The sequence below is a fragment of the Melospiza melodia genome, chromosome 2 (assembly GCF_035770615.1).
Source record: "Melospiza melodia melodia isolate bMelMel2 chromosome 2, bMelMel2.pri, whole genome shotgun sequence".
In the NCBI taxonomy this organism is placed as follows: Eukaryota; Metazoa; Chordata; class Aves; order Passeriformes; family Passerellidae; genus Melospiza; species Melospiza melodia.
This window is the reverse complement of record NC_086195.1, coordinates 14,923,535-14,948,699: the sequence shown is the minus strand read 5'-3', so window position 1 is coordinate 14,948,699 and position 25,165 is coordinate 14,923,535. Positions and strand designations below refer to the sequence as shown.

Sequence of the window (25,165 nt, the reverse complement as noted above, 5' to 3'; positions counted from 1 at the left end):
AATGAACATCTGATGAGCTATTGTGGATGAGGGCTGGATGCTGTAAAAGCTGCAGAAGGACAGAGCTGTCTCAACCAAAAGCCAGTGGAGCACAAGAGTGAGAACAGATCTTCCTGCCTATCAGCCTCCCTCTTCTCCTCTTCCCCAAGTCCCTGCCTCTCTCAGCCCACTCTTTGCTTTGCAGCTGCTTTAAAGCATTTTCCAGAGGAGTTTTTGATAAGACAGTTGTTGTAATCGGGTCAACCCCAATGATGGGGGAGAATGCATCTGACTCCATTGATATCAGAAGGCTAATTAATTACTTTGTTATGCTATATTCTTCTATACTATATTACACTATATTACATTACATCTAAACTGAATCTGCACAAAGCACTCGACTCAACTGCACAGAATCTCCTGATTGTCACCCAACAGTCCTAATGCACACTCTTGGCCCTGATAGGCCAAGGAAAAAAACACCACCATCATTCTGGGTAAACAACCTCCATATTGCATTCCACAACACAGGCACAGCAAATGAGATAAGAATTGTTTTGATCATTCTTTTCTCTGCTTCTCTCACAGCTTCTCTCAGGTTCAGAGAATGTGAATCCCACAATAGTCCTTGTTCTGTGCCTGGGTTTGAGCTCCAGCTCAGCAGACCATGTCCCTCAAGAGCATGACTGAGCACTGCCAAGGGCTGTTTGGGCACAGGGCTGTGCTGGGCCTCGGCCATCCCCAGCTGGGCTTTTCTGGGCTGGGTGCTCCCTTCCCTGGGCTCTGCCCTGGCCAAGGTTCCTGACACACCAGCAGTGGTGCTGGCCCCCTTCAAGGCAGCACCGTGCCTGTGAGCATCAAGGAGCAGTTTCTGCTGGTGGGGAAAATGGGTGATGTTGGTCTTGCTGCAGATTTTGGATGATGCTCTGTGGTGATGCAGCCCCTTGCAGGCCACTCTACGCACAGCTCTTGGGTTTGGGGTGGCAGGATGTCTCCCAAAACCTGCATCAGCTCTCTCTCCTGCTTTACAGTGCAGCCTTTCAACATTTCTAAGGGCAAAAGCAAAGGTTTCTGTGCAGGAAGATGAATTAAAAAAGGAAAGGTTGGGGTCAGAGCGTGAAACCAGCCTCAGCACTAGGGGAATGTTAGGCTTAATTCTCATGGGTTATCAGCACCTTGGCAAGATGCTTTAACAATGTCTATAGAACACCCTGAGGAATTCAGGGTTTAACTGCTGCAGCAAGAGCCTGCTTCACTAATCAGACAATTTAATCCCATTTACAGTGTAATATATATTAATAAAAAGGAAAAGAAATTAAAGATACCCCAGGGATTCTTCAGCACAGCATTATATTTTATTAAATATAACATCAAAGTTGGAAGTTACTGAGAATCAAGATAATGTGTTACACTAAATTGTGATCAAAGAAAGAGATATAATGATATAATTGTAATAATCCATAAACAATCAAAGCTGGAACACTCTAAGTATGAGGTTAGACATGTACACAGCTGAATATATTAACTGTGCTTGTGAACTGAGATGCACATTATTATACATGTCTCTAAACATTTTATCACATCCATATCTACTGTCCAAACTGGTGAACAAAGCTAGGGGAAAGGCTTCAAAAGGGATCTTAAACTTTTTCTACCACAGAGTTTATTTAACATACCAGTGCTGCTGTAAGCAATGACCACTTAGGTTGTTTTATGTGGATGATGCATAGTCCTCTTCTAAAATGTGAGCAGCAGATATTTAAGTATAGAAATCTGAAAAAAATATGATGTCACATCATCTTGACACTAAGACAGTATTTGGGTAGAACCAAGAAAAAAGAAAAATTGCATTCTCCAATACAACAATTAGAGAAACACAAACATGTGAGTCTATGCCATGATATGCAATGAGAAATAAAAAGCTATTGTAGGATATGAAGTTGCCAGACTGGGTCAGGGGAATGGTTTATAACTTGACAGATTATTTTTGCTGGGAGAAAAACCCGAGTGCAGGAGATTTATCTGCCTTTGTAAAATCCTGGGGCACGTGTGTGTTGGAGCTCTGTCCTTTGGTGGGGGTCACAGTGCTGTCTCCTGAGAGTTCACCCCAACCATCCTTGGGGCTTGAGGGATGCTTCTCTTTGCTTTCTCTTGTGTGTTTAGAGCACCCAAAAAGGCTGTAATTCTGCCACTGGTTTCCGGTTTTATATGTATTTTTTGTTCTTTTCACCAAGGAACACATCATATGAATCAGCCACTCTCCACATCACGGCATTTGAAATGAATAAAGAGGAGCTTTTGTAGGTCTGTGCTGCAAAACAAGGCAGTGCTGCTGCATCTCAAAAACATCTGTGTGTTTTGTGGAGTGGGGCTGCTCTTCACCAGACAACACACGTGCTTCCATGTCATTCTGCTAGAGTGGGCCTTGGGTGGCTTGCACTGGAGAGAAGAGAGCAAAACAGGGAGACATGTCTGAATAGGATGACAAAGAGAAATTAGGAAGTCTTTAGTGTTGTAAAGCAGAAAAAGATTGCATTAGTACAAAAGCATTACTACAATTATTGCTATAAATGATTATATATATATGTATATGGGCAGAGTGTGGGAAGTCTGTAAGTCTGTGCTATGTGAGTGCATATAAAAGTGTCAGAAATATGAATTATTTTTTAAAAAATTGAGTCTCGGGCTAAAACTCTGACCTCAGTGAGTTCATTGAGTGATTAATGTCTGTGGGTCAGCATTTTATTCCATCTGGATAATAACACATAAAGTTTACTGATTTAAAACTATTTGGGACACACATTTTCTTCTAGGCAGAACAAAATTTCCTGCCTCTAGTATTTTCAGCATCTGCTCTGTCCTCAGTCATTTGCATAGGACTTACTCTATTTGCTCTTGTTTAGCAGATACTCCATTTTCATAGTTTTAAGCATTTCAAGAGTGAATTTGTCACTGTTTCAAAATTGCAAAGTAGCTTTTTCAACTTGCCCTTTCCAGATATGGTTCTATTAATCATTGAAATAAACTTGCTATGCTCTATCAAACTAAGTGTAGGCTTATTTATGACACTGAGATCATAAATATTTTTGTCTCCATGAATGTTTTTTAGTCTCTCCTAAGTGTCTTGGTCTCCATGATGAGGCAGAAAAGTTTAGTGTCACTGGAGTGGCAGGGGAAGCTGTTGGTGCCCATGGCAAGGTCAGTGCTCTTGGGCTGCAGGGTGGCTGGGGAGGAGATGGGTGATTCACCATGGGCACATAAAACTGCTCAGCAAGAAAAAGTCTGTGCTTGTCTGTGTAACTTGCATTAAAATGGTACTATCTGAAAAAACAAACAAATCTGTTGTCCTGAGCAAGAAATTAAAGTACTTTCAAAAAGGTGGGAAGACTTGAGCCCTCATGCTGACTGAGGCAATAAAAGCACTTGCATCTTGCTCGTGCAAACTCCAGCAATGTTACAGCCCTGCAGAGCTGCCTCTGCTTGCAGCTGTGTCCTTCGCCTTGTTTGGAGATGACTCAGATTGCTGGGTGGGCTGAGCAAGGAACAAAGCTCACTGCTATGGGAGTGCAGCATGGAAGGAGGGCTTGTGGGAAACAGGGCACTCCCTGCTGCCCAGAGAGGAATCACAGAATCCTTCAGGCTGCAAAAGATGGTTCACCTACACTGCCAAGTCCACCACTAAGCCTCGTCCCTAAATGGTACATCCAGAGGTCCTTTAAATGCCTCCAGTGATGGTGACTTGAGGAAGCGAGGGGAGTCGACCCATCCTAATTGATCAGCATCGAACTCCAATTTATTGATTCAACTTACACACTTTTATAGTGGTGTTAATCAAGCTCATACATATTACAAAACCCGAGCTCATCATTGGCCACAGATTACACACCAACCCCTACTTTGTTGCCGAAACCTGTGGGTTTCTTGTTGAGACTAACACTTGTTTTTCTCATCCTGTTATTGACTTATTTATCATTCTCAAGGCCTCCATGTTTTCCACCATGCCTTTCTTTCTCACCTCAAGGACGTGGTGTTTACTGTTGTTAAGAAAAAGCCTGAGAACTTGCTGCTTACAGCTGCCTTTTACTTTTTAACCAGCTGTATATGTTCATGGCTTTTTTTTCCTTCAAGCCATGTCTGAGCAAAATTCTCCAACAGTGACTCAACCCCTTCCCTGGGGAGCCACCAGTAGTTCCACCACCAGTTCCCACTATAGCAGTGGGTACAATGCCCCTTTTTACAGTGTCCCCCCTGCAAAACACACCTTCTTACAGTGTCCCCCCTGCAAAACACACCTTTTTACAGTGTCCCCCCTGTAAAACACACCTTTTTACAGTGTCCCCCCTGCAAAACACACCTTTTTACAGTGCCACCCCTGTAAAACACACCTTCTTACAGTACACCCCACCCAGACAAACCTCCTGCCTCCTTAGGGAAGCCCACCTGTGGAAAACCTGATGGAATGGGCAGGAGGAAGGGACTTGGCCCAGAGAGGTCTGTCTAAGCACTGGGCACACCTTGGTTTGCAGCAACAGCGATGGGGTGGCAGGACTGCTGTGTTGTCACCATGATATTTCATGGAAAAGTCCCTTCGCCAGGATTTTTCTCCTGAGAAGCTGAGAAGCCTCAGAAAAGAAATGTGAACAATAATTATCTGGTAGCTTGAAATGTGGTCTGGAGATTGCTTACCAACAGGGGTGCATCTTTAATTGGTTCCATGCGAATTGTTTTTAATTAATGACCAATCCCAGTCCAGCTGTGTCTGACTCTCTGGTCAGTCATGGGTTTTTATGATTCATTCTTGCCTAGCCTTCTGATGTCTCCTTTCTCCTTCTTTAGTATAGTTTTAGGATATGATATGATTATGATATGATATGATATGATATGATATGGTGTATAGTATAGTACAGTATAGTATACTATACTATACTATACTATACTATACTATATTATACTATAATATAATCAGCCTTCTGAGAATTTGAAGTCAATTCTCATCTCTCACCCCATCCTGGGGACCCTCACAACACCACAAGAGTGTGCCACCTCCCCAGCTGCCAGGGCTGATGCATTCATGCAGGGCTCATGCATTCCTGCAGGGCTCATGCACTCATGCAGGACTCATGCTCTCATGCAGGGCTTCTGCCAAGGCTCATGCACTCCCTCCCTCCCATGCATGGGTGCAAATGCCCGTGTGTGCTGTACATACAGTGAGTTAATGTGTGAGGTGTGCTCTGTGCACCATCCTCTCCTTATTCCTGCTCCTCCTCCAGTCCGGCAAATCCCCACCAAGCAGGAGTGGGAAGCAAGCAGGGTGTCCCCTTCCCAAGCCACCCCAGATGAGCTGATTCCCTGGGAGGCACAGCTTGTAGCAGCAGCACGACCCCAGACAGTGGAAAGGTGTCAGGTCATTTCAGAGACAAGATAGGAACATTTCTCCTCCTAGCATGGGTTGAAGTAAAATGTCATGGTATGACTTCAGCTTAATAATTATTTTAGCTCTCCAGTGTACGATAGAAGGGCAAACTATGGAACCTTTCTTTAGTGAACAGTTTCATTCCTTCAGCTGGGTTTTCCTTTGTTCTGCCTCAGTTCAGTGACAGCCGGCAGCTCAAACCTGCTCGCACGAACAACATGTGTTGAGACAGTCACTGTGGCTGTATCCAGCATGCTTATTCAGCTTTCTTTTAATACATCCACTAATAGACTTTCAGAGGCAATGAAGGGAAAAGAATAATTTGGAAACAAAGCTGTTGAAAATAATACAATGCAGTAGAGAAGAATGTGATTTTGGAGGTCTCTGCAGTTGTTTTATTTCTTTAGAGGATTTTAATCAACCTGATTACACAGGGAAGCAAAGGGATTTTAAGAACAGTATGGCGATGGTCAGAAGAGAAAACAAAGGGGCATTTTCCCTTTCTTGTATCACTCACTTTTGTTTTCTCCCTTTCATGTGATTTTACAAGCAAAAATCACGTATTAGCTCATTTTAATTAAAAAAACCTATCCATGCTAGGGTTTTCCTAGAGAAGCAATTTCAGTCTTTGTCCACTAGATCATTTAATCAAAGATACCCTAAATGCTTTCAAGATTGCTGTGGCTGCACCAATCTGACTGCCATCAGTATAATGGCTTTCCCAGTGGATTGGGAAAAAAAAATGTGTAATTGGACATGAGCCCATCCTTTCAAGTGGGATTAGCTGCTCTGCTGCAGTCTTCCCCAAAGTTTGAGGGTCTCATGTTCTTTTCTTGCTCCTTCTGTATTTAGGGCTGCAAAGCAACCCCCTCCAGTGCCATCTTTAGAGTTGAGCTGTACAGGCACAGCCGAGGAAGGAGTGTGGAGTTGCACTCTCCTCACAAAAGAGTACTGTAGGTGCGTAGTGGGAATTTGCCACTTGTCACTCCCGAAGGCTTTTGGATAGATTTTTCCAACAACCTCCTCCTACCTACAGCCTCTCCCCAGTGCTGTGCATGTCAGGACCTGTGGTGGTGTTCACAGGGGTCTCAGGATGAGGGAAGAGACAAGAATGTTGAATCCATGTTTCGGAAGGCTTGATTTATTATTTTATTTTATATATTATATTAAAACCATACTAAAAGAATAGAAGAAAGGATGTCATCAGAAGGCTAGCTAAGAATAGAAAAAGAAAGAATGAAAACAAAAGTGTGTGTCTCGGACAGAGAGTTGGAGCCAGCTGACTGTGATTTGCCATTAATTACAAACAACCACATGAAACCAATCACAGATGCACCTGTTGCATCCCACAGCAGCAGATAATCATTGTTTACATTTTGTTCCTGAGGCCCCTCAGCTTCTAAGGAGAAAAAATAAAAAAGGAAAGGATTTTTCATAAAATGTGTCTGTGACAAGGACCCTCAAGCAAAGCACTGGTGACATTTTCCCTGCCCCAGCAGGGTATTCTGCATATCCCAGCTGGAGGGCTGAGGTTTGGCTGCTCTCTTACCCTCACCCAGCTCACACAGCACTTCCCACAGGCCAGGCCAGCCTCTCACCACGGAGCAGACACTGAGTGGCTTCCCCATGGTCACCAAAGGGCCTTCAGGCACCCCTGTGAGCAAACAGCCACAGAAACCTTGAAAGATGTGGGACTTCATGGGCAGCTTTGCTCTCTGTCTCCTTTTATAGGTGAAAGAATATTTGGTGCCTTTTGTTCAGAGCCCGCAGCTGTTCCTGCACACACCATTTTTGCTCTGTCACGTGTTAGATGGAGAAATTTAGGTCAAAATTTAGCTTTGTCTTTTCTGTTAATAATAATGGTTCCCTAACTAGTCTTTCCAACCCCCCCCCCAATGCCAAAACTTTTCAGAGCCTTACTTTTAGTTGACTGGTGTTTGCAAAGTTAGTCAAGTGTTTATGTTGCCAAAAGCAAGGGAGTTCCAAGAGAGGAATGCTTAGCTTAGGTGGGGGGAGACCTGCATCAGCACAGAGACCACAGGCACACTGTTCATTGGGACCCAGGATATTCCTTTGGCTGCCCTGGGTGATTCCAGACCCTGGCAAGGGGCTCAGAGACCTTGGCACAGAGTCAAAAACACCTGTGCCTTCAATTTTAGTCCAGGAAAACAATTACCAACTTTGTGTGAAGATTTACAAGTCACAAGAGTTTGAGTAGAATGATAGTTAATTTGAAACAGGGTGAAAAAGTAGAATTTTTGGGTTTTAGAATGGGGGGTCAAGAAGCAAGATGGAGGAATCTGGGCGTGTCCTGTCATCCTTCTCCTTCTTCTTGTCCTCCATCTTCTACTGGGATGGTGACACTTCTGGATTGGTTTAGAGTAGAGACAGACTATCTAAGATTATTGTAAATAAAGTACATGTAGTTCTTAGTATAAAAAGTTAACACCACCCCAAGGGCAGTCAGTGGACCACAACCCAACCTGCTGGACAGATCTCAGCAGGTCAGAGAAAGAATGTGATAGATGAGAAAAAATAAAAAACCTTGAGAAGCAGAACCAACAAATCTCAACTTCTTCTTCGATGGTGGGGATGGGAAACAAAAGACTTTTTAATACCTCAGGGTCATCTCTGCCACAGAAACCTGAGACTGTTCCCCTTCCCTCAGCCCTGTGCCACGTCCAGGTCACCAGCAGCTGATGTGGCAGCACCTAAGTCTTGACCAAATTCCAGGACAAAGGAGAGCCAAGGGATGCTTTAGCTGGAGAGAGATGATTTCACACGTGAAGATATCGGTTTCCATAATGGCTGATGTGGGTTGATGCTTGCTGTGGAAAACTTTCATTTTAAGGCATTTCCAGATCAGTTTGTTGGGCTCGTGTTATATTAGGTGACAGCTCAGGAAACAAAGACAGATCAGGCAGAACTGAAGGTGACAGGTCCTTCTCTTGGGGTGATTGAGTGAAATGTCCTTGGTGTCAAAAGGACAGTGAGGGAAAAGAAAGAACAAAACCACTGAATGTCTCCTCATCAGAGTTAAATTTCCCAGGATATCAAAGGACACATGAAGAATGCCTAAGATTTGCTTGGTCCTGCTGGTGCAGAGGCGGATATCACCAACAAATACAATTATTTAGAAGGAACATTTACTCCCCAAAGAGCTAGCTTTGGTATTTGTGAATATAGAAATAAGTTCCAGATAATTCTTGCAGCAATTAACTAACCATAATTATGTAGTGCAGGATCTGGAAAAGCCCTGCTCCCTGTGTCCAGACAACATATATGAAGTAAGATTCAAGTGTGATAAAACAGAGATGTGAAACTGTGATAGAGATCTTCAATATTTGAATGCAAGAGGGCACAAGCCAAAATACCACATGAAATGAGAAACAGAAAGTTGATTCTCAAGCTGGTGTGGGAAGAGGCTTCAGGAGCTGGAAAAACATGCATGATGTAGGAAATCAAGGAGGTCACAGTCCCATTATCCCAGAGGAGCAAAGTACATCAGCGCAAGAGGGGATGGATAAATGGACAGCTTCAAAGCAATGCCCCATTTGCCATTTTAAGCTGTAACACAGTTGAAAACCTGTTGCCTCAGATCCCTGCCACAGAAATAGAAATGTGCCTGAAGGCAGGGACCAAAGGAAGAGCCAGGATGGCTCTGGGCATTACCAAGCAGCAGATGTGTGACTAGGTGTGTGCTTTGTTTTGTGGAAAATGAAGTGAAACTGGAACACTTTCCTTCTGCATCAGGGCAAAAAGTTCAAACGAAAAAGAGATAAAATATTTACCATCAAAGGGAAGAGGAGATAATTTTGGCAGGACTGCGGATATGAACTCTACTCTTAGCTCTACAGTGACAACCTCAGTCTGGAAAGTTACTTGAAAAAAAGGCAAAAGTCCAGTCCTCCTTTGATAGTTACTGTTTTCTCTTTCTGCTATTTTCATACTTGATATGCTTAATGAGATAATGTCAAAAATTTCTCATAGCAAAGACAGTGAATGTGTTGAACCCTCTATGAGTAACAGCGTAGTTCACAAGAAATATGAAAATTATTACCTGGCAGCAAACTAAAATCTCCAAAGAAAAGATTGAAAACGCATTTCATCTTCTAGAGTTTTAATATTTGCATGTTGAAAATACTGTAGTCTTTCATTGTGAAGACTAAGTGGACACTCTTATTGTTTTCCAAAATTTTATTTGCACCAAGATTCTCCTAGGAAGTCCTGAGAGAGCAAGGATGTGAAGGACACAGTGATTTGTCCCTCGAGTATGTACTGAACCATGGAATTTTTTTTTTTGGAGCTGCCTGACATTTTTCCAAACAATGTTTCATACTTGACAGAAGTGGTAGCGCACCCAATCATCTGCATTCAATTCTGGGCAGCTTAATTAATTAAGTGCTTATCTTAATGTGCCATGGGAAAAAAACCCAAAAGTTGTCTTAGTGGAAATAGATATAATGTGCTGACAGAATGTTAAAATACAATTGGTAATTAGCGTGCACTGAGAGTTAAAATTATAGAGCAAGAGTCAGAATTTGGGAAAGGATTTGAGCTGCACAGTAACAGAAGAGAACAATGGTTTTTCTTTCTCTGATGTTTCTTACAAGATGAATTTTCTATGAGCTGTTTTCTTTGAGGATTTGAAATCTTCCATGGAGGGTTGGCATCTGGAAATTGTCCCTTTCCATCTGGTTGCTGTTCCCAAGTCTTGAAAGATTTAGATGCATTTGGCTATTTCCCTTGTGTGAATGGCTGCAGTGAGTTCTTCCTCAGAGTTTTTCTTACTACCAATGGGATGAATTTATCTAATTTACTCTAATATAAGAAAACAGAGAGATACCAGAAAAGCAGCTGGAGCTTAAATTTGCAAGGGAGGTGAAGGACAAGAAGAAGGGCTTCTATAGCAGAATTGGAAAAGGAGAACTAAAGAAATTGTGAGCCTGCTGCTAAGAACAGCTAGAGATTGAGGGACAAAGGACATGGAAAAGGTGGAGGAGGTCAGTGCCTTTTTGCCTCTTTTGCTGTGCCAGATTGCCTTGAGGCTCTGCTGCCCCTGAGCCTGGCTGCATTCTGCAGCAATGCCCAGGGGACAGGAAGACACAGTAAGGGAGCACTCAGGCAAGCTGGGCACATGGAAGTCAGATGGCCCAGAAGGGATTCTCTGGGAGCACCACAGGGGTGGGCCAGCATCACCATGTGGCTGCCCCATGGCAGCTTTGATGGGCATGACAAAGTTTATGGAGCGAGGCTTTTGGAGGCCCTGTCCTGGTGCTGGAATGTCAGAAGGTGACTGGGAGCAGCCTGCATGGAGTCACCAGCAGCACCTTGAGCCTGGTGAGACTGATTGCCCTCTGTGACCAGACAGATGAGTCACAGTGAGGAGGGAGTGCTGGATGCTGTGTATTCTGACTTTAGCAAAGCCTTTGGTGTAGTTTCCCATGGCATCTTGATAGCCAAATTGGTGAGATATGTTTGGCTCAGTGGACAATAAGCAATAAGGTGAATGGATAATTGCCTGCACTATGTGTCTTAAAGGATTTTAGTCAATAGTATAATGTGTATCTACTTGGTGGTCACTGTGATGGTCTTCAGGGACTCATATTTGGGACAGGACTGTTTGGCGTCTTTAAATTACCTGGATGACAGCACAGTGTGCACTGCTCAGAAAATTCACAGCTGATACCAAGTTGTGCAGAGGGAGATCTTGCTATACTGGAGCAATGCCTTGATTGGACCTTCATGAAGCTCAGCAAAGGGAAGTGCAAAATCCTGCGTCTGGGAAAGGAGAATCCCTGCAACCATCCTGTGGGAACCCAGGAAATTCCTCTGGCTGCCCTGGAGGATTCGAGCCCCTGCCCAGGGGGCTCAGAGACCTTGGCACAGAGCCCAGTACCCCTGTGCACTGGATTTAGCCCTTGGAAAAAAACAATTACCAACCTTATACGAAGAATTACAAGCCACAAAAGTTTAAATAGAATGATAGTGAATTTATCACAGGGTGAAAAAATAGATTTTCGGGCTTTTAGAATGGGGGTTCAGGAGGCAAGATGGAGGAATCTGGGCATGTCCAGCCTTTCTCCTTCTTCTTCTATGCCTCCATCTTCTGCTGTGATGTTGGCACTTTTAGATTGGTTTAGAGTAGAAGCTCACTGTCTAACATAGGTGATAGGTATTGGAAAGTAACTGTAAATATTGTACACGTAGTTTTTAGTATAAATAGATAACACTGCCCCAGAGGCAGGCAGAGTGCCTCTGACTGCCCTGCTGAGGGGACCTCGGCAGGACAGGAGAAAGAATTTTATAGATAAGATACAAAAACAACCTTGAGACCAAGAAATGAAGAGCCTTGACTCCATCTTCGACCTCCAGGCTGGGAAAAGAGACTTTTAAAAATATCTCAGGGTCATTCTGACCAGCGAGAGTCCTGAGACCATCTGGGCCAGGGAATCAGCGATTAGCAGGCAACCTTGCAGAAAGGGAGATATCAGTTTGGTGCTACAAGTTAAATATCAGTGAGCAGTGTATCTCTGTGGCAAAGGCAGCCAATCCCATCCTGCACAGTTTTTGCAAAACCATACCCAGGGAGTCCAAGGAAATGACTATTCCCATGTATTTGGCATTTATGAGGTTGTGCTGAATGTTCTGCATCCAGTTTTGGGCTCCCCACTACAAGAAAGACACAGACCTTCTGGGGCAAGTTCAGCTACAACCCCAAGATGTTCATGGGGATGGAGTATATGATATAAAGGAAAGACCATGGAGATTGGTTTTTCCAGCAGAATGAAAGGCAAAGGGGAGAGTTTATTGTTGTCCACAACTATTCAACGGGAGGGTGTAGAGAAGACAGATCCAAACTCTGCTCATAGGGGTGCAGTGAAAAGAGGAAACAGACAGAAACAGGGATAAGAAAAATTATGGAAAGAAGTAGGAAAAAATCTGCAGTGTGAGGAAGGTCAAACAGTGACACAAATGGCAATGGAGACTGTGGAGTCTCCATCCCAGGAAACACTCAAACTCAACAGGAGGCACCCGAGGCAACCTGCTCTGGCTGCCCTGCTTCTGGTGGGAAGGGGACTGGAGACTGCCAGAGTTCTCCCCAACCTGGAATTCTCTGCAATTCTCTGGCAGTGTTAATCCTGTCACAGCAACACTGTGTGAAACTAGAAGATGGTGGATTAGAGACCATGATAAAAGCAACTATTTTGGTTGCCCAGTCTAGGTATGGGGATGTTGAGTACATCTGAGACGCCAGGGCAGACAGAGGAGCACTTTGGGATTTGTCTGATGTGGTGAGACAGTCCTGCAAGAGCTGGGGAAGGAACTGATGTAGGGGCCAAACGTAATGACTGTGGAGCTATTAAGAGCCTGATGGAAAATCCTGACTCGTTGCATGGTAAATGCTGTTCATATCAAATTGCAAGTGAGAAATGTGAGAGAGATCAGCATTTCATGGCTGAAAACTGTTTCCAGAGTGAGCTAGACTGAGTGCCACATCCAAGGCTCCAGAGCTCTGAAAGCAGTTCAACCTGAGACCCCAGCCATACCTTTGAGAAAAGGCAGGTGGCTCTTTCAGCTGTTCTCCTGTACAAATTGTTCTGAAACAAACCACAAAGTGAAAAATCTTAAAATATATCTTATTTAGGGAAGTAAATCTTTAGAGCTGTCACTTGAAGAACAATGATTTTTAAACTGACTTTGGACAAAGAGTCTGGGTGACTATTCACTGTGAACTCACTGTAGTCAGTGGCTTGCTCACTCTAGCTCTAGCTCAGATGTTTGCCTTGTATGTGCAGCATGACACCCAGCTGTTCTCAGAGTCCCAAATTCATAGTGCCGATCCTCTTTTTCAGTGAGAGGCTTAATTAATATTGCATTTCTCAAAAAATGCATTTTCTTCAACTACAAAATAAAATAATTAATTCTGGGAATTAATTTTCATTATAAAAAGTAATATTTCAACATATTATTAGTTATTATCTAGAGAATGGCTGGCAGCCTCATGTTACAGGCTAGTTTTTCCTAGTTGTGACTTGTAAAATTCTTTTTTGAGAGAGGCTGCTAATGCACTCTGGCCATTACCACGTACCTAATAATTGCAAAGGGCATAACTACCTGAATTCAGGATTTTCATTAGTAAAACTGGTGTTCTCAGAGTTCTGAAAGGGCTGTGTCAAATGGAATCCTAGAATGCTTCTACACAAACCCACTTCTAGCAGCAAACTCACAATGCTGTTTCTGTCTCTGCTGACACATATTGATTCTGAGTTTTCATGACAGAGATAATGGCTTTGCTAATGGCACAGTAAGCATCACAATTTACATCGGCCATAAATCATCAGGTATCTCAAGAGCATATAATCTACCATGAATGAGCTGAGTCATAAATTGTGTCCCTGTTACATTTGTGTCACTCCAGCCAACCTATATCACTTATCTCTCCCCAGCCTACACATTTCAAAGTGCTACAGGCAAGGGAAAAAAAAAAAAAAAGACAACAGATAACTCTAGAAATTGATTTTCAGACATGTAACAACACATCTAAGAAAGGTCAGCAAGTAAACTCCTTCTTGGGGTTGTTGGCAAAATAAAGTAAAATTGACACAAACTAAAAAGAAAAGGATGACAGCAAATTTATCTATCTGCCCCCTGGCTTTCAAGCATACCTGGGGCCTCATCATTTAGGAGGAACCCAGAGAGCACCACACACATGGACAGTGCATTAAACTGGACGTTTTGTCCTTCCTCAGGAGCAGGTGGCTTTGCCAGCTGCAGAGTGGTGTGGCACTTTCCCAGCCTGCTGTGGAACAGCTCCTCATGGGCAGCCAAGGAGTTAATTTAAATGATGCTCTCTCTGCTCCCTGCCAGGAGGATGAGCCTCCCTGTCCAGGGCAGAGGGCAGAGTGACCTGCTGCTGCAGGGGACACAAATGCAGTCTCAATTATACCTAACTGCTTTAAAAAATTTAAGCTGTCATGCTTCAAGACACAAGGACTTGACTGAAGGGAGGGAGCAACCCTTGGCCAGTTTTTCCCTAATCTCTGTCCTGACTGCTGTGCATTTTATCCCTGTCTGACATTGACAAATGCAGTGCTTGTAAAAGCCTTCAGTAAAAGGAAAAGATTGAGGTAGGCAAGCAAATTAACACAAAGTTTAGCCTCAAGCTGTTCTCTGCTAAATGTTTTCCTGGCATTCTTTCTGCTGGGGCAGTGCTGCTTTGAGACTCAGGACTGTCTGTGATGTGCTCTGCCATGTGGGCTTTTAAATAAGCTGATGTCTAGTCAGACTCTGGATTTCTCTCCCATGAGCACCAGTTGTTGTGAACACTTGCCAGGGTTTCTCTTCAGACCTTCAAAATTTGTGCCTAAATTTGTCTTAGTACATAGATTGCATCTTGTCAAAGTCACATTGGGCTCTTGGATAGTTCAGCTTGGGAGAAAACAGATCAGTCTGCTGGACAGTTTATCAGGTGTGAAAAAATGGATTGCTCTTTTTGAGGGTTTATGCAGGGCCTTGGTGGGATCAGCAATGCAAGCTTAGTTGTGCTGATCATGGAACCATGGATTGGCTTGGGAAGGGACCTTAAAGATCCCTTATTTCCACACCCCTCCCCAGGGAGCCAGCACTGGGTCAGGCTGCCCAGAGCCCTCTCCAGAAGCAGAAGCAGAACCCAGCCCGACTGCATGAGATGCAAAACATTGACATGAATGATATGAAGTGAGTCTACAGAGCAGGCAGCTGCAGTAGTGCCTCTCAGCAGAGCTTGAATGGCAATGCAGAGTATTTTAAAATGTTTTGTTATCTCTCTTAGGCCAGGAAAACCCAACAGATCACCTCACCCATGCTGCAGAAAAACTTTCGGCTAATTGTGGAGGATCCTCAATTAGCTTCTCCACAAACCCATTTCTATCTAGCAGGCTCTACAATGCCTCCAGCTAACTCTGACCTTGACAGGAACTGAACCAAGAAATTTTGCAGAATAGGTATTCACAAATAACTGTTCCACCTCTTGGTCTTTGCAAACACCTCATTTTATTTAGAAGTACTGCTAATGAAAGTTGGAGCTGTTAGCACAGATTGTGACTATGAAAAATTTATAAATAACAACACTGACATAAATTAAATTGTTGAATAGTGAAACAATTGGCTAATTTTTTTCCAATGTCCTTTGCTGAGACTCAGCAAAGCCATGTGAACCCCAAGTTACTCTGACTTCCCCAAAGTCATCATAAGATCCTTTGCTATTTAGAGCAGAGATGCACAAGCCAACATATGGAATCTTCTTATTTTCTGTAATGTAGACAATTATGCAAAAAAAATTATGAAGACAAAAGTAAGCACAAAATCTATAAATTCCTGTCACACTGGAGCTGTGTAGGCAATTTTTTGATGTTGAAGACATAGAAGTTTTGTTTGTTTTTTTACTTAAACTGTGCCCATTTGAAGCCTGCTCTCAAGCACAGGATTCCTGGAAATAACAATTACCAGCTAGAATGCCTTCACATTCAGAAAAATGTCATGTTGGAGTTTTCTGCCCTGCTGTGTATGTTCCATTTTAGAGTAATAACTCATTTTCTTTGTAGGTGAATAATATATGATCTTTAATATTTGAATAGCCCCTCACACTGTAAAATAAAGTACATTTTGAAATGTTTTACTCTTAAATAATACTATAATTAGTATGTGTTTCATTAGAAAGTGTCTCAAGAACCTTCCTATTCTTCTTCCTAAGGAGAATTCAATCAAATTCAGTTATTCTGGGGCTGGGACATGAGAACTACTGTGATAAGTTTATGATGCAGTGTGCTTGCTGTGGAATGGGAGCATCCTGCTCCATGGAAAGCCACAGAAAATTAAATAGAACTGATCTCTTCATAAAATGTTCTTAATCTATGAAACATTGTACAGAACTTTCTCCTTTCTTCTATGAGCATTTGAAAAGAACTAAACCTCTTTTATAGTCCTTTTCTCCAGCAAGTTTGCTTTAGGTAGAGACTGTATTACAGCAAAAAGTTTTCATAAATAAAATAAAAAAGGTTTTTTAATAGTTTCCACCTCTTTTTCTTTCATCTTCAAAGTCAAAAATTTTGCTGTGGGCCTTTACTCAAAGACTGCTACGATAAATAATAGATGCTGTACTATTTGTAAAATGTTATTTTTCTGTTCTTTCAGTTTTAACAAATCCTGCCCTTTTCTAATATTAAGAAACCACTGTGGTTGGTATCTAAAAGTATTTTTCAGCACAAGAGAAATGATCTTCACTTTCCTTTACTCATTTGTTCTTGACTAAACTTTATGGGTACATTTCAGCTGGAAATAAATTAATGCCATGATTGGGGCTCCCCTGATATCACTGCAGAGCTGTGGCTGGGAGGAGGGGAGAGCAGAAAGGCATGATTGCCCCTCTATAAATAGAGCATTCTCTGCACATCACCAATTCTGCACAGATGTCTGTCAGTGACATAGATGCTGCTCCAGAAATTACCTAAACAGCTGCATTCCAGGCAGAGAGGAGACAATTAACAAATGGATTTGGGTTGCAGAAACATTTCATTTGGTGACAGATGTTTGGATACAATCTTACTTTTTATTTATTGAATAAATGCTCTTAATCTGATTTCCTTCTATTATGTGCCAGAAGAACATAAGTAATTATTTTCTAGGTGAATATGTTTATATCACAATCAAAGAGTCATTTATTATTTTACTAGGAGAAAATAGATGCCTTTTAAGTAGTGTTTGACTAACCACAGACCCACTGCCTGGGCAAAGGACATGCACAACATTTGATGAGGGAATATATAAAAAATGAAACAGAGGGGCTGCTTTCCAAGAAGAGGACAGACTTCTCAGGGAGAGCTTTTCCAGGAGAGTATTGGCCCACCCCTTACAAATGTCCTTTATGGGGATGTATACTCAACTTCTCAAGTTTCCAAACCTAAAGTAAATTTCCTTCTGGAAATTCACTGGTAAATGAACAAGTCCTAGATTTTTATATAAATACTTTTGCCTAGAAAATAATTCTTTACATAATAATAAACTGCTTGATAACCTGGGGAAATATGAGACAAATTCAATATCCAGGATTATGCAGTCAGATTAGGCAACATACTTGTGCCTCCTTGTCTTAAAACCTATACATCCTTAATAATTCCCTGGATAACTTTCAGATTTTGGTAAGGAGTGCCACCATGTCCTGTTTAAATCAGGTTGCTTAGAAATACCATGAACAAGGGTTTATCTTGCTTGGTAGTTCCTTCTCATGCCACTGACTGAAACAAACCTGGAGGCCTCCTAAAGGGACTAGGGTTGTACAACTTACTCTTGCAGCTATTTCAAAAATATTTGAAATATTTTCCTTTTCCCCTCCTTTGCTAAATAATCTGTGTGGCTGTTCCAGATCAGCTGGCATTAACAGGGAGCTGGGATGAAGGAGACAAGGCAAGGGAACTGGAAAGGCATTTCAGGGAGTGTGGGGAGTGAGGCAAGTGCAGTGGGAAGGAACTGGCTGCTGTGATTTAAAGCACGTGGTACGTGTTAGCATGGAGCAAAGGACATGCAGGGAGCTAATGGAGCTGGTGTAGTCTCTCAGAGGAGATAATTTAGATATGCTGGATATCTTAACTACCTTTTTAAAAGCCTGGAATAATTTGGTTCTAATTTCTGAGCAGGGACTTGCAGCCCACACAGCAGTAAGTCTTGATAATTATTAATTATATGTTTTCCTTCTGTTCTCTATGACCTTGTTTGTAAAAGCTGTGTGGTAAAGCCAGAATATTAAGAGGTTTTTGGGCTCTGGCATGCCACCTAGCTGGAAAAGAGGAGAATATTTAAAGAAGAAATGGATAACAGAAAGTATAACCTTGAGCTTGCACCCTTTGAGAAGGCACTGAAATGCAGAGTGCACTCATCCAGCACCCCTGGACACTGAAGGAGTGAGGAGGTGATTTCCTGGTTTAGCTACGATTGAAATTCACATACACTCCTTTCAGTCTGATCTAAAATGGCACCAGGCAGCAAAGGCATAGGGCAAACCACCCATGGAGGAAATTCCAGCTTGAAAACCTGCCTTAGATTATCCTTGAAAACCTGCCTAGTTTTATCCCAGCAGAGATCCAGACTCCAAGGCTTTGGCTCCAGCACTGTGGAGCATCACAGAAGGAACCACTCGAGTACCACGGAGAGCACAAATTAAATCTGAAGAGGAGAAACTTTGGGATGAAATTTTTGTTTCTACTTCATTACCTTCCAAGAAGCTGCACTACCCTCCTATTGCCAGATCACTGTGTTCCTTTCCAAATGTGGATATTAGTCTAAAAATCCAGCCTGCTGTAAATGTGAACACTTATGTTGTTTTTTATGTTGTACCTACTTAAAGAAATGTTGCCCTCTGATCTTTCTCCAGTTGCCTGACTCCCCCAACATATTTTTTTCCACTGGAAATAATGAAGAAACCTGACTTGCAACAGGAGAACAATGTTCTGGAAACCATGAAAGAAGCCTGTTTGCCACAGTTACAAAGAAAAAATATAATTGGACCTGGATTTCAAGATGCTGAGGAGATACATATTGATTTTGACTTCTCTGAAAAATAAACTGGCCTTCAATCCTTGACACACTCAGAAGAAATTATTTCCTTACTAGTTCTGTCAGGGTTTTCTTCCACAGGTTTGGAACATAATGTCATTCTCTGCATGGCAGTTTGTGTAGTAAGTGAATTATTGCAGTGGTGTTGGGAACAGGCCCTAAGAAGTTCAGACACTATAAAACCAGAGCCCACCCACACTTTACTTTTAACATTATCACACAACACAAGCACAGAATATCTCAAATTAAGTTAGAAATCTCAAAGCTTTTATCTCCTGCCCTTTTGACTAACAATGTAATGTGTTTCTCAGCTCTTTAAATTGCAGAAAGTGGTCTCACTAGAGTAGCAAACTTCTGTGATAAAGATTTATGCACAATTATGACTAGTAAGAGAGGAAGAGCAAGGCAGTTTTATGAAAGCATAGATGTCTGCTGCAAAAGGTAGATTGAGCTGGGAAAGTTAGGGCAATAATAGAACACCCTTTCTTGCCTGAATAATATTTTAAAACACATCACCGTTTGCAGTGGGATGAGAGCTGCCAAGAGGCTCTCAGAGCTGCTTGGAAAATGGAAGAAATTATGAATTCCTCTGTCATCTTTCCTTGTCTTTGTCCTCTCCACGTTTGCTTTATCTCTCATTTGTGTCTTTCTGGTGAATCCATAGGTGTGCCTTCTCTGAGATAAAGTGCCTGTTTGCTTGACTGGGCTCTCCAGTGAGTATGGAAGCAGTGACAGCAGTGGCTCAGCTCCTCCTGGTGAGGACTAGAAGCTGAAAACTGCTCAGCAGAACCCCTGACATTCAGATTAAATGCTGCCAAAATTCACTCTCTGGGAGAGGCTTGGAAGAGATTGCACCTGGGCCACTGATTTTATTTCACGAAGACAGTGGCTTGCTAATGTGAGAAAATAAAGGTTGGGTAAAACGGAGAGGAGAGGAGAGGAGAGGAGAGGAGAGGAGAGGAGAGGAGAGGAGAGGAGAGGAGAGGAGAGGAGAGGAGAGGAGAGGAGAGGAGAGGAGAGGAGAGGAGAGGAGAGGAGAGGAGAGGAGAGGAGAGGAGAGGAGAGGAGAGGAGAGGAGAGGAGAGGAGAGGAGAGGAGAGGAGAGGAGAGGAGAGGAGAGGAGAGGAGAGGAGAGGAGAGGAGAGGAGAGGAGAGGAGAGGAGAGGAGAGGAGAGGAGAGGGACCATTACTGTGCCCATCTGCTGCCAGTCAGGAGAAGCAGGGAGACATCAACCCTAAATACAGTTCCTGCAGCTCATGAGCACATTGATTACAAAAGCAGAAACACAGGAGGAAAACTGGGTGCCAAGGAAAGGCAACAGGGTCTTTAAACTATCTTTGGTGCCACCAATGGTTTGGGTCTCAACCCTCAGGAGAACAACAATAATTAATGGACTTGTGTGGATGGGCTTTAGAGAGCTGGAAATCCCTTGGAGAGCCATTCTCCAGGCAGAGAAACTCAGTGTGCAGCAGGCAATCAGGCCTGATTGTGTGTGTTTCCAGACCAGCTCCACTGGGGGTTGCAGACACATGGCTGCTGTACCCTCTGTGGTGCTTTGTGGAGCACAGACCACCTGGAGCATCAGGTCTGCTCTTCCACTGCTTTATTTTTAGAGCCAGCCATCACTCTTTTCCTTAACAGCTGCTCAGAAGTCTCCAGTGATTCACATTTTCTTGTCCTGCTCTCTATTTAGTTACACCAAAATTTAGAAGCCCTGGTGCAAAAAGAAAGTAATTAATACACCATTACTTGATTTGCAACCCCTGCACCCAGTGTTACACTTCCAATTACACATTCTTACAAAACACATCAGTGCTAGGAAAGTTAGCATGTTATGTACACAAAGCAGCTGGCCCAGAGGAAGATTTGCCCTTTTGTAGTTTTGCATTTTGCTCCATTAAATTGAGCATGCAGCGAGAGAAATGAACACATCAGTGAACAAAAATTCCTCAGCAAAGGGAAAGCACCAATAGATATAACATACAGCAGCCTCTCTACACAGTGCACACTTCTGGCTGTTGTCACCTGGAATCAGATGGACTTTGAACATTGTGCCCCAGGTTATTACACCTCCAGTGTATGTCAGAGATATTACAGGTGCTTTAAATCTTGGGCTTTTTCTGGCAATATTGTACAGAATCACATACCTGTCACCTGACAGCATAAGACAGAGGTAAGGATAATAAGATCTTTTCTTAATGTTTTCTTCAGGTCCTAAAACTTCGGTGATTTTTTTTTTTTAATACTACAATTAATATGCTGGTTTTTTTGGTAGTATTTGAGTGCCTATAAGTACAGCTGTCCACAGCAGTCATCTGCAGCAGAAGAATAAGGGTTATTCAGCTTTAATGTGTGATTCAGCCATGAGAAACTGGGCGTCTTTAACCAAGCCGATGCCAATGAAAATCTACTTTTAAAATAAGCCATTTCCATCAGTGAAGAAAGATGGCAGTGCAGTGAGAACATATTGTCTGGCACAACCAGACCCTATTAGGTCTGGCTGTGGCCTTCCAATGGTATTATGAGCAAGACAGCCAATCACTCAGAGCTCCTGTTCCTCAGCTATATCTATAATAAAGGTAATAATTCTTTGCCAGGCTATTCCTTTTATTCTTGTCTCTTCAAGGCATGGACTGCACCATGTAGGATGATCCTACAGGGTATTATTTTTAAATCAGTAGTACCTTCAAATATGAAATGTAGGCTAAAGCATCTGGTTTGGTTGTTATTACCAGAATAAAATAAAGGCTATTTTAGATTTACCAAGGGCTTCATCCCAGAATGCAGCTGCTAAGCAAACCATCCATTCAGAATTACTTTTGGATTAAAATGCATCAGGTTTTAAATACTTCCAACTTTTGAATGAACTGTGATAGCATTTTGTTAATGAAGGGTAAAATCTTCAAGTTTTACCTTTGTACGGTTTCTTGCCTGGTTAGGATGTTTTAGCATATGGTCCCTGCTGCATTAATTTTGGATATGCAAAGCATGGAGGGTGCTGGGGTTTTGGGTCATGGCACATCATGCCAAGAGCAGTGAGGAGCTGGGAGAGGCTTTCCCACCTGGAGGGGCCTGGAGACACACGTGGGCACAGACAGGGCCTGTGTGGTTCCTTCAGACAGAGGGATGGGCAGGATGGATATTCACTTCCTAACTTTACTAACTCACTTTTATTAAGCAAGAAATGCCTTTTAGCTTTGTAAATCTTTTTACTTTGGCCTGGCTCTTTGTGCATTAACTTGGAAGATTCGACAAATTCCAGTCTATGCTTGTAAGGCTGGAATCACCATGCTGTTCTGGACCTTTACCTTTTTTCTTGCAGCAAATAAATGAAGACCTTTCTGTTCTCCACAAGACCATAGGCAATTTTTAGGACAGCACATTGCTTTTTTTTCTTTCCTGCTCCTGCAGTTGTTGTGTAGAAGTCAAGAAGCTTTGCAGTGAGCCACAAGGAGGCTTTTTTTCTTCCTGGATGTGGCTTTAACCTGCTCAATTCGAGCAACAAAAGCCATGTTTTGTGTAATTGTGGGAAAGTGGATGTAACTAATGATCAATACCAAGAATTGAACCATTTTTCCCATTTGCAAATTATCAATAAAAGGCCTGGGGTTTAATGATTTGCCTCTCATTCCAAACTAATCAATCAGGGAAGAAACTGTAAATTAATCTCAGCGTATTCCCCGAGCAGGTCTGGATGCTGATGGCTGGAAACTGTTCAGACAGGGGAGGTGAGTCCAAGAGCCTTCAGGGGCACCAAGTGAGCAGCCCTGGCAGGGTGCTGCAGAGCTGAACCCTGGGGAAATCCAGCCAGGTGAATTTTAAATCCTGCCTGGGGCAGTGCTGTGGCCTCACCACATGTGCAGTGCCAGAGAACCTGCCAGTGCTCTGGCAGAGAGCAGAGAACAGCATCCCTGCCCTCCAGTACTTGCCTGGGGACTTTGCTGTGTTACCATCAGAATGCATTTTGTGTGTGCTTTCAGACCCGTTACCCTGAATTTCCTTGCTGCATGGGGTTTGATATGCCAATACATTGGGGAATACCTATCCCAGGGCCTTCCCATGGGGTCTGCACACTTCTAAATAAGCAGTCTGGTTTTGCCTGGAAAGCTCACTGTCATATCTAAAATGTGTTCCTCTGCCTCTTTCCATTTTAAATGCAAGAAGCACTTTAACATACACACAAAAGTGTCCATAAGGTTTGTATTTGCTCTAAAAATGCCTTACAGGTCAATCAATACTTACAGGGGGCTCTGGTGGGAGCCATCTTCTGCCTCACTGTCCATCTTCAGCCTCTCGTCAGGTCTATTCAAGCCAAATAGAAATACCAAGGAACACACAAATCTTTATGTATGTCACTTTTCATCAAAATGGTAGCTCTCCTCTTTAGGTATGGCCCTCCACAATAGAGTAGGTTTAGGATTCATGATAGTTGTCAGGTTTGGAAGCCTCCAAGAGCTGTATTTTAGGATTTGAGATATCCTGTGTGGCATGAGGCAGCTGTGGGCTGGCTGCTGGTGCCTTGTTCCTCAGCCTCAGATGAGTGGAGACCCTTGGAAATTATGGGGACCACTACAGCTGTGTAGCAGAGTTGAGGCTTTCAGTGCAGGAACTTTCCTGATTGATAAGGATTGTCATTTCTGTGCAAGTTCCCTTTATGTGTCTCTTCAGCATTACTCTGGGTTTTAAAAGGTTTTAAGGTTATCCACATGACCAAGATCAAGCTGCTGGTACCATGTCTTTGCTGAATATAGCTGTGCAGTCCTGCTGATAAATACCTGACTCCTCCAGCCAGGTAGGTTATCCCTCCATGTCTAATCTGTCACAAAAGATTTGTGTTTGAAAGCAAAATAACAGTTTTCTTACTTTATTTTTTATTACCGTAAATCTGTCAAAGGCAAGCAGCTGGAGCAGAGCTCTACATCCTGAGGGGAAAGAAGAAAAAAATATTGTTTTGATGGGAAACTCAGCTAAATAGTTTAAATTAAGAATTACTGACACTGGGGCTGCTGGAGGTGCAAATGGAACATCTGACTGCTTGAAACAAGAGTCTGGAAAAAGTCAGAGAAATTGTACCAAAAGAAGTTGTGGATAATATTCCCTCTTCTCTGGAGGTTGTTAACCTAACATTTTCCTCAGCAAAACACCACAAGGCTATTTTATGGTGAGGAAATGGTCAATTTACTGTTGAACCAGAGGGCTGGAGTCTGAAGCAGTGGACAGAATGTATCTAGGTAGGAAATGGAGGCTGAAGTTTCAGACTGTGGTATCTAATGGCTGTGTGTGCCCTCCCAGGCAGGAAACCTCAGCCTCACACAGCAGCACCCATTTCAGAGGTGAGCAAGAACTGCCTCACTTGTCCAAGGGCCCTTTAGCCCTGCTGAGAACTGCTTTAGTGCATAAGCAGGCTCCTGGAAGAACACCAAGGTGTTTCTAATGAAAGACATGAAGGCCTGGACAAATTGGTGAAGATGGTACAAAATGATGCTGCAATTCACTGCAGAAGGCTCCTTCCCTCCTGAGAAAAGACCAAAGTCCTGAGCTACAGGGAGAATCCACTGCAGCACTTTCCATCAAAGATAAAGTCACAATTTAGAGCTAGACATTCACCTTGGCCATGTAATTAAATAAAGACATCAGCAAGGGCTTCAGCAGAGACAGCACCCTAACTTTAAAGACAAAAAGATGGATGCAAAACCCTTGTGTGTGAAATGGCAATACTGATTGCAGACTGGATGTTAGAGAGCAAACCACCAGCATGACTGAACAAGGGTGTACATGCCTCACTATTTATGATAATTAACATTTGAAGATCAAAGTGTGCCTTAGATGCAATTTGCTGCATCTTTACAAAAGGAATATTTATTCTTTACAGAAAACTTTCCCTCCCTTTGGCATGTGCAGCCTGGTTGGTGGAGGGAGCTCTGCACATGGATCCTGAGTGAACACAGCCCAGCTCTGAACGGCATCCCAGCCATGTTGACCTAGGAAATGTGAGATCACTATAGCCCCCCAAATGAGTTTGCAGTAATTACTCAAAGGCAATAAACTATTTTTTATGAACAGAACACAAGACATTAAACATTTCATTAATGACAGCTTTACATTTCTTTGAAGTCATTATGATTAGAGACTTATGCATTATGAAATTGCTTAGATTTCAGTTTCTCCTTCACTGGTCACAA

The 25,165-nt window shown here is 42.7% G+C and overlaps 1 long non-coding RNA gene across 1 annotated transcript; it reads right to left on the bottom strand.

Annotated features, from left to right (window-relative positions):
- Nucleotides 1-1,312: 1,312 nt before the first annotated feature.
- LOC134433742 (uncharacterized) lies at nucleotides 1,313-23,907 on the bottom strand. Its single transcript, XR_010031702.1, has 2 exons — nucleotides 23,847-23,907; nucleotides 1,313-2,418 (listed from the first exon to the last, which is right to left on the bottom strand). It is a non-coding gene; the product is annotated as an uncharacterized LOC134433742 (long non-coding RNA).
- Nucleotides 23,908-25,165: the final 1,258 nt, after the last annotated feature.